Here is a 14608-nt window from a genome sequence, read left to right on the forward strand (position 1 = left end):
GAGAGGAAAGAGGTCAGCCTGGCCAGAGCCTGATCAGTGATACCCAGATTATCACGGAGACGGTTGAGCAGGATGGTGTGGTTGACCGTGTGGAAGGCAGAAGAGAGATCAAGAAGGATGAGGACAGAGGGAATGTTAGAATCAAGGTTGAAGAGCAGATCTTCACAGATATTGAGGAGAGCAGTTTCCGTGCTTCTGGCCGCTCTGAAGCCAGACTGGTGGTCATGGAGACAACCAACAGAATCTGAATGAAGGTTAAGCTGAGAGATGGCCAGCTTTTCCAGGAGTTTGCCCAGAAAGGGGGTAATGGAAATTGGGCGATAGTATGCCGGACAGGAAGGATCAGCTGTGGGTTTCTTGAGAAGAGGATGCACAAGGCAGTGCTTCAGAGGGGAGGGGAAGGATCCTGAGGCAAACTAGTGGTTGCAAAAATCAGCAAGGTCAGGAGCGAGGGTGTCAATGTGGTCCTTGATGGTTTTGGACGAACAGGGATGAACCTGTTTTGACGAGGCTTTCATAGATCAGACTTGTCTAGCAACCTCGTCAGGGGAGAAAACAGGAAAGGAAGAGAAGGATGGTGGGGGGGTGCTTAAAGGGGGGTCTCCAAGCACAGACTGAGAGGGAATAGGAGGGGGAGGGGAGGCGAGGGTGGACAGGATGTCCTGGGTTTTAGAGATAAAGTGCAAGGCAAGGGCATTGCAGAGAGCATGGGAGGCAAGAGGAAGGGAGGAGACTGCTGCAGGGTTGGCAAGCTCCTTGCAGAATTTAAAGAGTTTGGCCGAGTTGTTGGATGCCGCAGAGATACAGGCTTGAATGTTGGCTCTCTTCTTAGTGCGGACAGAGAGTCGGTATTGCCTTTGGAGCAGGCGACAGGCCAGTTTGTCAGAGGATGAGCAAGAAGACCTCCATTTCCTCTCAGCTGCCCTACACTTACGTTTAAGTGTAGCTAGGTCGGAATCATACCAGGAATTGCACTTGGGTTTGGACTTCAAGCGGATCCTCAGGACAGGGGCAAGAGCATCAAGAGTATCAGAGATAGAAGAGTAGAGAAGGGACAGGGTTGTGTCGGGGTGTGAGTCAACCAGGGGAGGAGGAGGGGGAGAGAAGGTGGCAGCGAAAGCCTCAGCTGACACACGCTATATAGGTCAGATGTCCGAGAAGGTAAGTGGAAGTGTTGGGGTGTGGTTGGCTTGGGGAGAAGAGAGTGAGAGATGGGAGTAGAGGAGGCAGTGGTCACTCCAGGAGAGAGGAGTGGTCAGAGGAATAGAGAGGGGGAGGCCAGGGGAGATCAAGACATCAAGTGTGTGTCCTGCAGAGTGCATCGGGGCAGAGGGGAGGATAGAGAGGGAGAGGGTATCACAGAGGTTGCGAAAGAGCAGCGATGAGGGACAGTGAGAATCGATGTGAATGTTGAGGTCACCAAGGAGAAGGAGTTGGGTGGTTGAGGCCAGGAGGGAGGAGGAGAGGTCGGCCCACTCAGAGAGAAAAGAGGTGATTTGCCAGGGCGGCCAGTAGAGAGTAGCAACAGTAAGAGAGTGGCTAGGAGAGAGTGAGATCCTGCAGACAAGGCATTCAAAAGAGGAGTAAATCTGAATGGGAATGATAGTGGCAGGAATCCACTCAGGAAAGATCAGGGCTGCGCCCCCTCCAGGACGAGTGGATCTGGGTGCAGAGAGGATATTGTAGCCCTCAGGGAGTAGAGTGTCAAAGCTTGTGACAGAGCTAGCCGTGAACCATGTCTCCGTAAAACCGAGGACATCAAGGTCCAGTTCTTCAAGGAGGTGGCAGATGTCACAGGCGTGTTTGACAGCAGAGCAAGAGTTGAGAGTGACAAGATGAAGAAGGTTGCCGGCCTTAAAGACCTTCCGGGGAGGGGTACAAATCAGAGGTACGCCCTGCAGAGTTGTGGAGGTAGCCTGAAGAGTGGCAGAGGAGGAGGAAAAAGTGGTTAAGGTAGCCAGGGAGTGAGAGGAGGGGACAGCTGGAGATGAGAGGAAGTTGATGAGGTGAGGGAAACGCCTATCGAAGAGGAGGAGATTGGCCTGAGGACCTTGGACCATGACAGTGCCATTTAGGTAGACATTAAGGATGACTCTGGAGGAGTCGAAAGAAGCCATGAGGACATCCCAGCGAGTGCCACCATTAATGGGAGAGGAGGAGACAGAACAAAGCACAGAGCCCATATGGGGGGTCCATAGATCCGGCGAAGGAACAACAAAGAGGATGTCGGTGAGGGTCTGTCTGGAAAAGCCGCTGGTATAGGTATCAGCAATGGGGAGTCCAGGGTTGGAGGCCACGATATCCTTTTTAAATTTCTTTTTTCCATACTAAGTGAGAAGGGAAGGGTAGTTGATAGAGAAGCAGTTTGAATAGATGGGAGAAACAGAAAGCGCCATGAGTGGAAATGAGAAGAGGCAGAGGGAGGAGTAAGCAAGTAAAGCAGTATTTAACAGTCACTGGGATAGCAGGTTACAATCAATGGCCAAATGTTAAATGCAGAAATACACTGAAGTTGAACTTTCAAGTAAATGCAAAAATACACCCAAGTTTGACTTTCAAGTAAATGCAGAAGTCCCGAGTCTCCTCTAATGTATTCCTATAAAAAAAATGCTTGTTTTTTTCAAATTTGGAAAAGTAATGGCTTTCTTTCTTTTTTTGATAACAAATATTGTCGCTGTCTGTTTGCCTGTTGTCGAATTGGTAAATAAAATAGCATATGTCTGAAATATGCACCATTAAAGAGGAAAGAACTGAAAAATGGGATTGCTGATTCCGTAAAGCCACAACGTATGAACACTATTTGGCTACTTCATTACTGTTTTGTCAAATGAGATAATGTAGTGTGGGTTATTATAAGAAAAAAACCTCTGAAGTGCACTTCGCCATTCCCATCTTACAGCCCATTTCCTGCGTAAGTTGGCGGGTGCTATAGTGATCCAGCTGAACCATCAATACGTTACTGAAAAGTGCATGAGCCTCATTATGAGTGTGCCTGTCCGGAAACACCGGACCAGCACACTACGACTCAGCGGGCGGGTGCCGTCTCGCCCGCAGAGTTTCACGGAAGCACCAGCACCGTTTTAAAAGGTGACAGTGCTTCCATGGTCCCCATTCCCATGGAGTCCTATAGCACTCCATGGGAATGGGAATTTACAGAATTACCGGCAGCAGACTTTCCGCCCACTGGGGATGGAATACCCCAGTGCTATCGGCAAGTCAGGCGCCGGTAAAAAGTGCAAGTCCGGCGGCAACCTGCTGGTTTTACTGGCACAGTTACCGCCGAGCTTGTGATGAGGCCCCATGTCTCTTTTGTCTTTGGCCCTCAACTGTTGTATTGTTATTCTTCAACATAATAAGTGTCTTTTCATTGCTTAAAATTGTATCAACATTTTAGGATTTTACACAAGATACAAAATCAGAGACATCACTTTAACTTTAAATATTCAGTGGACTATATCATCCTTTAAAATAGCAAGTTGGGAGAGCAGAATGTACACACACACACACACATATGTGAACATAATAATAATAACATGCACCCAAATGTGTACAAGACTTGAAGGTCTTATAGTCAGGGACCTTCTGAACCCATGTGATCACTCCTTTGTTACCTTCCTTTGGCTTGCAGTGTAGTTGTTGTTCCTCCCAACCTCTACACCATTCTCGTTTTATGTGCTTGCCAGTACATAGACATGTTCACAAATGGCTCACTAGGCGCCATACTCTTACATTTTAAAAGCAATGTTCAAACCAATTTGTAATTAACATTTCGGTCCCTATACATCCCACTAGGAGACGTAATAGTTAATTAGCAGGTTAAATGTTAATTAACCGTGTCTCAGTTTGGTGTATCACCCACCAACAGAGGCAATTTGAACACGCAACTAGCGCATAAAAATTACTCAGAAATAATGAAAAGTGATTAGAGCTATAAAACATCTTCACATGTGCTGCATTTATTTCCTCTCCTATGATTGGGTCCATTAAATGAAAGTGATTTATAGCCACGCATGTACAATGTCTTTGCAGAGGGGAGGCTCGCATCCTACATTTATCGCAACAGAATCAGCAAACGAAACATGAGTGTGGGAGCACCTCTGATAAGGGCATACATGCTTCAAATGATGTGTTCTATGGAATTACTTGCACTCAGGAGTGTCTAAAACCCGGTTTTACCTCACTATATCCTTCCCACAGGTTAAATATACATTTGCATATCAGTCTGGTCCCACCCACAAGGGCAGTCCAGCACCAAAATGTTTGGCAATTCTCCTCTGAACAAGAGTACCATCAGCAACCCCAAACACACGTTTCAGCCTTGTTAGGTCTCCTCAATGAGATTAAGCTGAGCCTTTCTAAAACACACGAGCAAGGGGTCATATGTTTGGATTACCCTTGGTTATTTCAGGTGAAACCCAAAGTTGTACAAATTAAATAGAAGTGTGGAAGCCCCTTCCTGGCGACGAACATGGTTCAAATGACTTGTTCTATGGAATTTGTTCTACTCAGAATGGTCTACAACCACACTTTAGCTCAGGGATCCCTCAGCAGAGGAGAAATATTAATTTGCTTATCAGTCTGGTCCTACCCGAATGCTGGGCAATTCGCCTCTGAAGAAAACTATCATCAGCAACCACAAACACATGTTTTGGGCTTGTTGGGCCTCCGTAGTGAGGTGAGGGTGGCCTAACTAAGGCACAGTGAGAAAGGGGTGCACATCAGGCTTACCTTTGATTACTGAGGGTGAGATCACATGTTTCAGAAATTAAACATGAGTGTGGGAGCCCCTCCAACGAGGACAAACATGTTTCAAATTACCTGATCTATAGAATGTCTTCCACTCAGGAGACTTTACAACCAGGTTTTAGCTCAATGCACCCTTCAGAGAGAAGAAATTTGTATCTGCATATTATCCTGTTCCCTACCACATCAGTCCAGCACCCAAATGCTAGGCAGTTCTCCTCTGAACCAGAGTACCATCAGCAACCCCTGACACCTGTTCCGCCTTGTTGGGCCCCCTCAGTGAGGTGAAGCTGAGCCACTTTAAGGCACAGGGAGCAAGGGGACTGCATCTGGAATACCCTTGGTTATGTTAATTGACTTCAATTCAGCACTCCAACTAAGTCAGTGTCTAGTCTGGGATGCCCAAGGGAAGCCCTTATTTATATATTTTTATGACAAGTTCATAGATCTGGATGATAAACCCTTGTATAACACCCCTCTCTTTGAATCCCCCTGACCTCACTGAGCCAAGAGGTAGGTTTGTTTTGCAAATTAAAAGATTTATTGAAAAATTAAACAAGATATATATCACACTTTTATAAATAAATTAATATTTGATAGCACACTTATGAATATGACAGTGATCAACAATGGATAGTATTACACTAGCACACTTTTTTTAATTACGTAGGAGTTGGTATGGAGAAGATAAAGTAGCTGAAAATGCTTTTATGGGTTCAAGGAAATGCAATGATGGAAAAGAATGCAGCACAGAAATAACTGAGATGGTTTCCACAAGAGATAATATGATCACTTTTTCTTTTGACAATTCACTCCCCCCTATGCAATATAAGGAGATGGAAGAAAAGCACACAATTTTCAGGAATACAATCAAATGCAATACCAATTCAGTCCCCCCCCTAGCAAGATTAGAGCAACAGGGATGATTTTAAAACAGAGGCAAAAACAGTTTAAATGTGATTTGCAAAGAGGTGAAAGTATGCTAAAAATGATTTTAATTCCCTATAGGAGATTCAGGGTAGGTGATAGCTACTTAAGATTGGTTCACGGTCAACACTATCAGTGATTCATGAGGGATTATCAGGTGGAAAACGGATTTCAGCAGATTATTTTTAAACTAAGAGATTGGTTTGCACAGCTCTGGATGGATACTCACTCCTAATTTTGGAAGGAATGGGCCTTGTCACAGATCTGGTCAACAGGTTTAGCTGCGGTTCTCTCTGCTCTGCTGGTCTGGATCTCTGGTTCTGGCAAAAGTTCTGCCACTGCAGAGCGGTCTGGTCTGGGTCTGGTCTTCTATCAGCACTGCACGGCATTCTGGATACATCTCTGCTTTCTGGGTTCTGGCACAGGGTTCTAGCCAGAATCAAACAGCTCGCCCGGCTGTTGAATATCAGGTTGCAAAAGATTTTGAGGCCTGCTGAAAAGGATTCATCTTGAGGACTAGGCCTTTCTGCTACAAAGTTCTGGAATCTGGAGTCTGGTTTTCTAAGTTCTGGTCTCTGAATATTGTCTGGATTTGAAGTTGTCCGGCAAAGTGCTTCGCAAGAAAGTGGAAAGAGCAGTCCCTAGCAGGGTTTCAGTGGCTCTTTTTATGTCTTTTGAAAGTGGGTGGGAAGGCTGACTTTCTATGCCCAACCCTCTGAGGATCCTGATAGGCTAGAGGATTCTCCGTCGCCTGACTGGGGAACTGAATTGTGAGTCATCCGGCATCCTTTTTATGGCATACAGAAAGAACACTCCCCTTGTCACTTTACACACAAATCTATTTTTGACTTAAATGCATATTTATCTATGTACAATTTTTCTAATATTATATGTCCAGTTAACATATTTTCTGTAGCGTCAAACCATCAGATCCCTGTCTTTGGAGGTTGTGTTCACTTCTGACAGAATTCTGCCCTTTTCATCCAGAACACAACCTCTAAACTTTTCCAGAATTTACACAAATGTGAGCAAGGAATATGGGCATCAGATGATGAAGTGTCAGATTTTTAACATACATACATTTGGAATAATACCCTATTTTCCGCTACTACCCCCCAGAACATACCACAGAGTCCTAACACCTCTTAAAATGTGCACAGAAAAAATCACATGAATCATGATATTATTGATATAATTTTTGACAATTATGTACTATGAATTATCCATCTTTCTAAAATTATGCTCTGGCCCAGATGGGTGTGGTTTAGGTTCCAAAGCACATGGCGGGATTTCTGTCTGTCCCTGCCTCCAAGCTCAGCTGGCTCACAGAAGCAGTGCTCCTCCCAGTTCCTTCCGAGAGGAGGTCATTTATGACCCCCTGATTTAGAAATTGCTTGGATCAAAGGGAAGTTCATTGTTCTGTTTTCCTGCAGTCCAAGGTACCCCTCCCCTAATTCAATCAGAGAGGTGTAATCTCCTTTTGGTGGTGCAGGAGAAGGCAGGCCAGGACTGTGAATGCAGTTGCTGGGCAAGTTTCAACTCCTGTCGGGAGTAGTTGCCGGGCAGAATTCAATCCCTTTAAGCCAGGCTTCAGCCAAAGGTCACTTTTGTTCCCATTTTTCTTCATTCAAATCAAACTTACAATTTTGACACATGCAGCTAGAACGTTGATTCTAAGTTCCGAACCATGACATTTAAGCAGTTGCAAACTATGTGACACTCAAAAGTAGGTCACTCATTTATTTTAAACATTTCGATTTTAGTGGCTTTAAGTCCCATTTCACTTAAGCTGCTGACATCCACAGCTCAGCCAGTTTTGTTATGAACATTATTTTAGGCTCTTCATCTTTCCAGATTTGGTATGCACACAAGACTTCATTCTACCAGACGTCTGCTGGTGTTCAGTAAGATTTTTGAATATCTTGCAATGTTTCAAATAGGCATTTTGAGCTTGCATTTCAGAGAAACAAATGTGATTTCAAAGCGCTTTTTGAGCTAACAGGCACTGTTGTTTTTCCTTTGGCACCACGTTTCGCTCATGGCGCTTCTGGCCCATCACGCTCGCACTGGTGGGTGGCGGGTCAGGCGACCATTTTGGTGTGCGCAAAAACTGCGCGGTTTTCCTGGATTCTGGCACAAATGTGGACCTGACAGTTACTTAGAGTGAAACCCCAAGTTTTCCAAAATAAACATGAGTGTTTGAAGGTCTGGCTCGAAAACTTCAGCTCTCTCCCACTGGCCATGGAGGGGTATCTTAGGAAACCCAGTGTCACTCTGCTACCCATGATGCAGGAGGTGTCCCACTGACAGGCCCTTTGCATCATGTCTCTATCACCCTTCCTTTAATTTCATTGTGCCCTCCAGGCATCCCTCCTTTTTTACCTTCCTTTGGCTTGCAGTGCACTTGTTGCTCCTCCCAACCTCTACACGATCTTCGTTTTATGTTCTTCTCAGTACGTAGACATGTTCACAAACAATTCACTATGTGCAATACTTTTACATTTATTTTAAAAGCCATGTTCTGGCCAATTTGTAAAAAATGTTTTAGTCCTACGCATCCCACTAGGAGACTGAATAGTTAATTAATAGGTGAGATGTTGATTAACTGTTTGATGTCTCAGTTTGGTGTATCACACACCAACCGAGGCAACTTGGAAATGCAACTAGCATATACAAATTGCACTGAAATATTGAAAAGTGATTAGAACTATAAAACATTGTCCAATGTGCTGCATTTATCTCCTGTCCTATGAGTGGGCCCATTAAATGAAAGTGATTTATAGCCACACATGTACAATATCTTTGCAGAGGGGAGGCTCTTATCCTACTTTTATCGCAACAAAATCAGCAAACGAAACATGAGTGTGGGAGCACCTCTACTGAAGATGAACATGGTTCAAATTACCTGTTCTATGGAATGTCTTACTGTCAGGAGGGTCTATTACCACAGTTTAGCTCACTGCATCCTTCACAGAGAAGAAATATTAATTTGCATATCACTCTTTGCCCCACCCAAAAGGGCAGACCAGCACCGAAATGCTAAGCAAATCTTCTCTGAACAAGAGTACCATCAGCAATCCCAGATATGTGTGTTGCCTTGTTGGGCCTCAGTGAGGGGAAGCTGAACCTCTTTAAGGCAAGGTGGTCCATATCTAGATTACACTTGGTTACTGTGTTAGGGCTTACCTTTCCCCATAAAATACATGGAGTCCAGGTTGGCTTAACTTTACTTTATTTCACTCACCAACTTACCAACTTCCTTCCCTTTTCCTCTCCTCTTCCTCCCCGCTCCCACGCCCTCCCCACGCCCTCCCCCTCGGCATGTGCCATGCCCTTAAAGGGCCCACTCCTCTCGTATCTCCACAACCTTCCCCCGTGCTTATCGTGAAAGATCTCGGGCTCAAATTTGTTCAATCAGTCGTATTGGCTTCCTGGTGACACCCAAGCCTCTCCTGTTCTTTCCTCTGTCGCTGCTCGATTGTCACTGGGTTGGGCTCTGTCATTTCCTTCTGACACATTCTTTCTTAGTCCCTCCTCTTCTTCCTCTCCTCTTGGTGGCTCTGTGGTCTCTGTCTCTGGTGTGTGTATGCAAAAGAACAATGAAGTATTATGAGTTATATCCATCTGTCTCTTTTCGCTGTGACTAGGGATCCTTTGACCTCCGTCACTTGGAGTGGCTCATGATCATATCAGGAGTCTGTTTTCCTCTGCTGCCTTTGGCGTACTAGGACTCACTCTCCAATCAGCAGTTGTGGTTCTTGTGCACTTCTCTGCTGATCAGCTCACCTCTTTGTCTTCCTTTTATTTTCTGCATCTCTTTCCGGTATCTCTGTATCCTGTTCTTCAGTATAATCCTCCAGCTGTAGTCGTCATGTCCTGGGCTTGTACCTAATCATGATCTCCATGGGGGTCTTTCCGGTGTCTTTGTGTGGTGTGTTCCTGTCGCTTCTCAGCATTTCAGACAGTTCCTATTGATAGTTACTCCACGTGTTCATGTTGGTGAGCTGCACTGCTTCCTGAATAGTGAGATCTGCTTTGCCTTTGGAGGTGAACAGTGTGAGGATGAGCGCTGGGGGAAGTGCGTTCTCAAACAAATATCAGATGTAGTGTTTTGCCTCATTTCCCAACGCTTCTTTTGCTTTATCACCAGGGTGTCTTGACAAGTAGTCAGCAGTGTTGGTGTCACCTTCTGGTTTGTGGATGATCTGGAAGTCATATTCTTGAATACTGAGGCCCCATCTCTCAAAGCGTGGGGTCATTCTGGTTTTTGGGTCCCTGAATAGGGATTTTAGCACCTGGTGGTCTGTTATGAGAGTGAATCTCCTTCCAATGATGAAGTGATGGAACTTTTCACATGCCCACACGGCCACCAAGCTCTCCTTTTCATCTTGGGAGAATGCCTGTTTGGTGGCCAACAGGATTCTACTCACTTATGCAACAATGTGCCGTTCTTTTGGATGGTATGTGTCATTTTTGGGCCAGGATTGCTCCCAGTCCGATGGGGCTGGCATCCCACTCAGGGCTAAAGTATGTCAGACAGTGGTTGTTGGTTAGTTCTTGTTTATGGCCTGGAAGGTGCTTTGACAGGCCTCGTTACATTTGAAAAGGGTATCCTTTTTCAGCAGTGTTCTAAGGGTGTCTTTGTGTGTAGCATAGTTGGATAGAGAGTGGCAGCAGTGTCCTGCCTTGCCCAGGAAGGATCTGAGCCTGATCATTTCTGTCGGAGAGGCCGGGTCTGTGATTGCGCTAATCTTTTCTGTATCCACTGTTATGCCTTGGTTTGAAGAAATGTGTCCAAAGAACCTCAGTATGGGCATGTTAATTTTGCACTTTGCATCATCAAGAGTGAGGCCAGCTGTATGTAGAATCTCACAGACCTGAAGGAGTGTTTTGTCGTGCTGGTCCTGGGATGGGCCGAATACCAGGACATCATCGATGTAGTTTATTGTGGCAGGCACTGGTGATATTCGCCTGTGGATGGTGTCCTGTAATATCTCTGCCACAGATCATATTCCAAAATTAAGCCTTTTCTAGTGGAAGAGTCCCTTGTGTGTTGCAAAAGTGGTGATGGGTCTGGAGTCAGGGTGAATGACCAGCTGGTGGTAACCCTGGTTGAGGTCTTGCTTGGAGAATACAGTGGCTTGGTTTAGTCTGATCATCATGTCCTCTAAGTTTGGGCCAGGGTGTCTTTCTCTTTGGATGGCAGTATTCAGAATGCGCATATCGACGCAGAGGTGCAGTCGGCCATCGTACTTCGGGATGACTACTAACAGCGATTTCCATGGTGTCGGCCCGCTCACCCTTTCAATAATGTTGCTGTCTAGGAGGAGTTGCAGTTCTCACGCAACTTGTGCCTGTAGGTGGAAGCCAACTCGGCGTGGTTCTTGGGGCACTAAGGTTATTCTTGGGTTTATGTGGAGGGTGATTTTTGAGTCCTTCAGCATGCCTACTCCATGGAATAGAGCTCAAAATGATACCTTGATCATCTGGAGTGATGTTCCATGACAATTTAGCATGTTCAGTTATTTTGAACCTGTTGGAAGTCCCCGGACAATTTCCGATTGGCTGTAATGTATTTCTACTAGGCCAAGGGCCCATGCGGTGTGATAGCTCAGCAGACATAGACCTGTTGTGAGACTCTGTATCACATGGATGGTTGTGGATACCATTCGGCCTGTGTGATGCAGGTCACATTGAAACTGACCTCCGGATCGGAGTGGGTTTGTTGCACCCCATTGGAATTTGGGACGGGCCCACTGGGTAGATATCTTTTATCGCCTGATATAGGATTTCGTTCATGACATTTACGGTCGCTCCAGTGTCCACGATAAATAGGTGGTTTAGTCCTCCCATCTAGACGGTGACATTTGGGGCCGAGCTGTCATCTGTCTCAGCGCTGATTAATCACACATATTCCATGCTATAATGATCCTGGTAGTTGTGGGTTCCTTGGTCATATTCTTCATCTTCCTGTTCTGTGGGGGGCTTCTCATATGGGCCTGTGGGCATGTTTGCATATGAGTCTGTTCTGTGGCTTGCTTCATTACTCTGGGGGTAGCAAGCATAATGTTCCGAGGTGTTCCATGAGTAGTCATACTCGTCTCGGTATTGTGGTGGTGGCTCTAGAGCAAGATCTTCCATTGTCCTTATTACTCTGGTCTGGATATGCTTTGTTGTTAAGTCCTCGGGGTGGCTCTTGCCACCTAGTCATCCTTGATGATGTGTGGGGCTTGTAGCCTGGGAGTGTGAAGGCTTTTTCTTTGTACATCGCCGAAAGTGGTTTTCTTGGCCGCATCTCATGCACATTTGCCCTAATGCTGGGCATTGCCCTCTGTGGGGATATTCAAATCCACATCTGTAGCACTGCTTGTCTCCTTGAGGCATCATGTATGGACTTCTTTGTCCTGGCCTGAAAGGAGTTTCTAGGCCCCTGGCACGTACTACTAGCATGTTCTGCATTGCTGCTATGTTGTCTCCTTTCCTTGGGTTTTCTTTGGTGCTTGCTTGTACATGCACTCTTTCATATACTCTGGCCGAGTCTAAAATTTCTTGTATTGTCAATATTTTTTTTGTGTTTCCTGAAAACCAATAACATGCATCCTTCTATGGTCCAGAGTTGGATTGATTCATCGTCAGAGAAACTTTCAAAATCACAGGGAGTTATTTTGCTCATTATTCGGAAGACAAATTCCCAGATGGTCTCATGGGGTAGCTGGGCACAGTGGTTAAACAAATATCTTTTGTAATCCTGGTTGGGTAACACAATCAGCTTTCTGTTCACGGCATGCAGTCATCAGCGTGTATGTGGATTTTCCTGGGGTGGGATTGTTTTTAGGATGCTTTTTATTTCTTTTCCCGGTTGATGAATATGTCTGCTAAGGTGGGTGAGTTTTGATCTCCTGTGGCTCTTATGAAGTAATCCAATTCTTCCATCCATTCCTCCCATCTCTGGCCTTGGTCGTGTTGTGACTGCAGGGAGAATGTTCTGGGCCTTCTCAGGAATGCCGCCCTTGATGGCATTCCTGCTGTGAGACCTGCTGGGCTCCCTGGTCTATGGCCATATGCGCGTTGTGCACCATGACATCCCTTCAGTGGCTTCCTGGTCATGTTTCGGTCACAGCTGGGGTATCTGTCTTTCTACTGCTGGTGCTGGCCTCCTAGCACTGTCCTTAGTGCTGTCCACCACTCCTGTTCCTTATACTCTGCGTTGGCTGCCGTCACTTTGTGGTCTGTAGTGTCGCTGTGAAGCATTGTAGGTGTGGTGTTTTGTGGCCTGCACCCTTTCTTTCAATCTTTACCTTGGTGTCTTCCTGTTCTCCCCTTTCCGGAAGTGTATCCCTTTGCCTCTTGCAGGCTGTGCCTTTGCTGCCCTCCATGCGGTCTTTTCTGCCCTTCCTCGGCTGCTTTAGCAATAATGTATGAGCTTGTTTATTGCTGCTGAGTTTCTTGCCGCTTCTGCACTCACCTGTGGTGCTGCTGTTTGACCCGTGTGTATCAGCAATGTCCCATCCTTCCTCCGTGCACCGCCTTCGCTCGCGGCACCGCTGCCACACCCAGTTCTCCATTTCACGCTGCTTGCACAAACAGTTCCTCATAAGGGCGTCTCCTCCTGCGATACCAGTGAGACCGCTCCTTGGTCCGAGTCACGCTCGGACTGTAGACTGCTTTTGTTCTCGAGTGAGGCACTCGTGGGGCTCCTTATCGTCAGTTGTTTTGGGGCTCACCTTGCCCTTTTCAAATAAAATACAGAGAGCCCAGGTTGGCTTATGTTTACTTAACTTTTCACTCGCCAATTTACCGACTTCCTTCCCTTTTTCACTTCTCTTCCTTCCCTATCCCGTGCCCTCCCCCTTGTCACATGCCCTGCCCTTAAACAGTGGCATCGCTAAGGGAGGGCCTGGGGGGGCCGGGCCCCCCCTGTGAAACCCTGTGCCCCCCATTTTGCCTCCCTACCTAAGATGAGCAGTGACCATGTTCTCCCCCTACTTTTGTCTGTGCCCCCCTACTTTTGTCTTTGGCCCCCTGTGTGCCCCTCCTAAATTTGATTCATGGCTAAGCCACTGCCCTTAAAGGGCCTGCTCCTCTTGTATCACCATAACAGTTACTTAGGGTGAAACTCCAAGTTTTACAAATGAAATATGATTGATTGTAGGTCTGGCTCGAGAACTTCAGCTCGCTCACATAGTAAATGGTGGGGTATCTCAGTGAACCTAGTGTCAGTAGCATGATGCAGGAAATGCCATTGACAGGCCCTTTCCATCATGTCTCTAACTCTCTGCTTATCAGCACACGCGACTCACTATGTGCTGTACTGGAACATTGTAAAAGCAGTTTTGAGGCCAACTTGTAATTACATTATCAGCATATAGACATCCCACTGGGAGACTGAATAGTTAATTAACATGTGAGTTGTTAATTAGCTGCTCAGTAAATCCATTTGGTGCATCACACACCAACGGATCCCTCTGATTTGAAAGTGCAATTAGCAGGTAAACATTATCCCTCTGAAATAGTTATAGAGCTGTAAAACATGTACACATGCGCGGCTTTTCTCACCTCTCAGGTGATAGGGTCAATTAAATGAAAGGCGATTTGGCCACACGTGTACACTGTCTTTGCAGAGGGGAGGCTCTTGTCCCACTTTTGTCTCAGCATTATTAGCAGACGGCATGAATTATGCTCAGCCCTAACCCAGTCACGGTGGAAGCCAGCATGCAACCCCAGGTGAAACTGAAAGGCTAGGCAGACACGGAGCGCACGAAGGACCTGCTGCCCCCAGAGCCATGACTGGGCTACCGATTTCACAGACAACTGCAGACGCAGCAGGAGAGGTATGTGTCCGACTCGCAGTTGCAGTGGAACAACAGTAGGACCTGACATTCATCGAGGGGAGAGGGAGTACATGCCAGTCAGTGTGGGGTTAAGCCCCCTAGACACG

Source organism: Ambystoma mexicanum, chromosome 9 (assembly GCF_040938575.1).
Source record: "Ambystoma mexicanum isolate Mex_15411 chromosome 9, UKY_AmexF1_1, whole genome shotgun sequence".
Lineage (NCBI taxonomy): Eukaryota > Metazoa > Chordata > Amphibia > Caudata > Ambystomatidae > Ambystoma > Ambystoma mexicanum.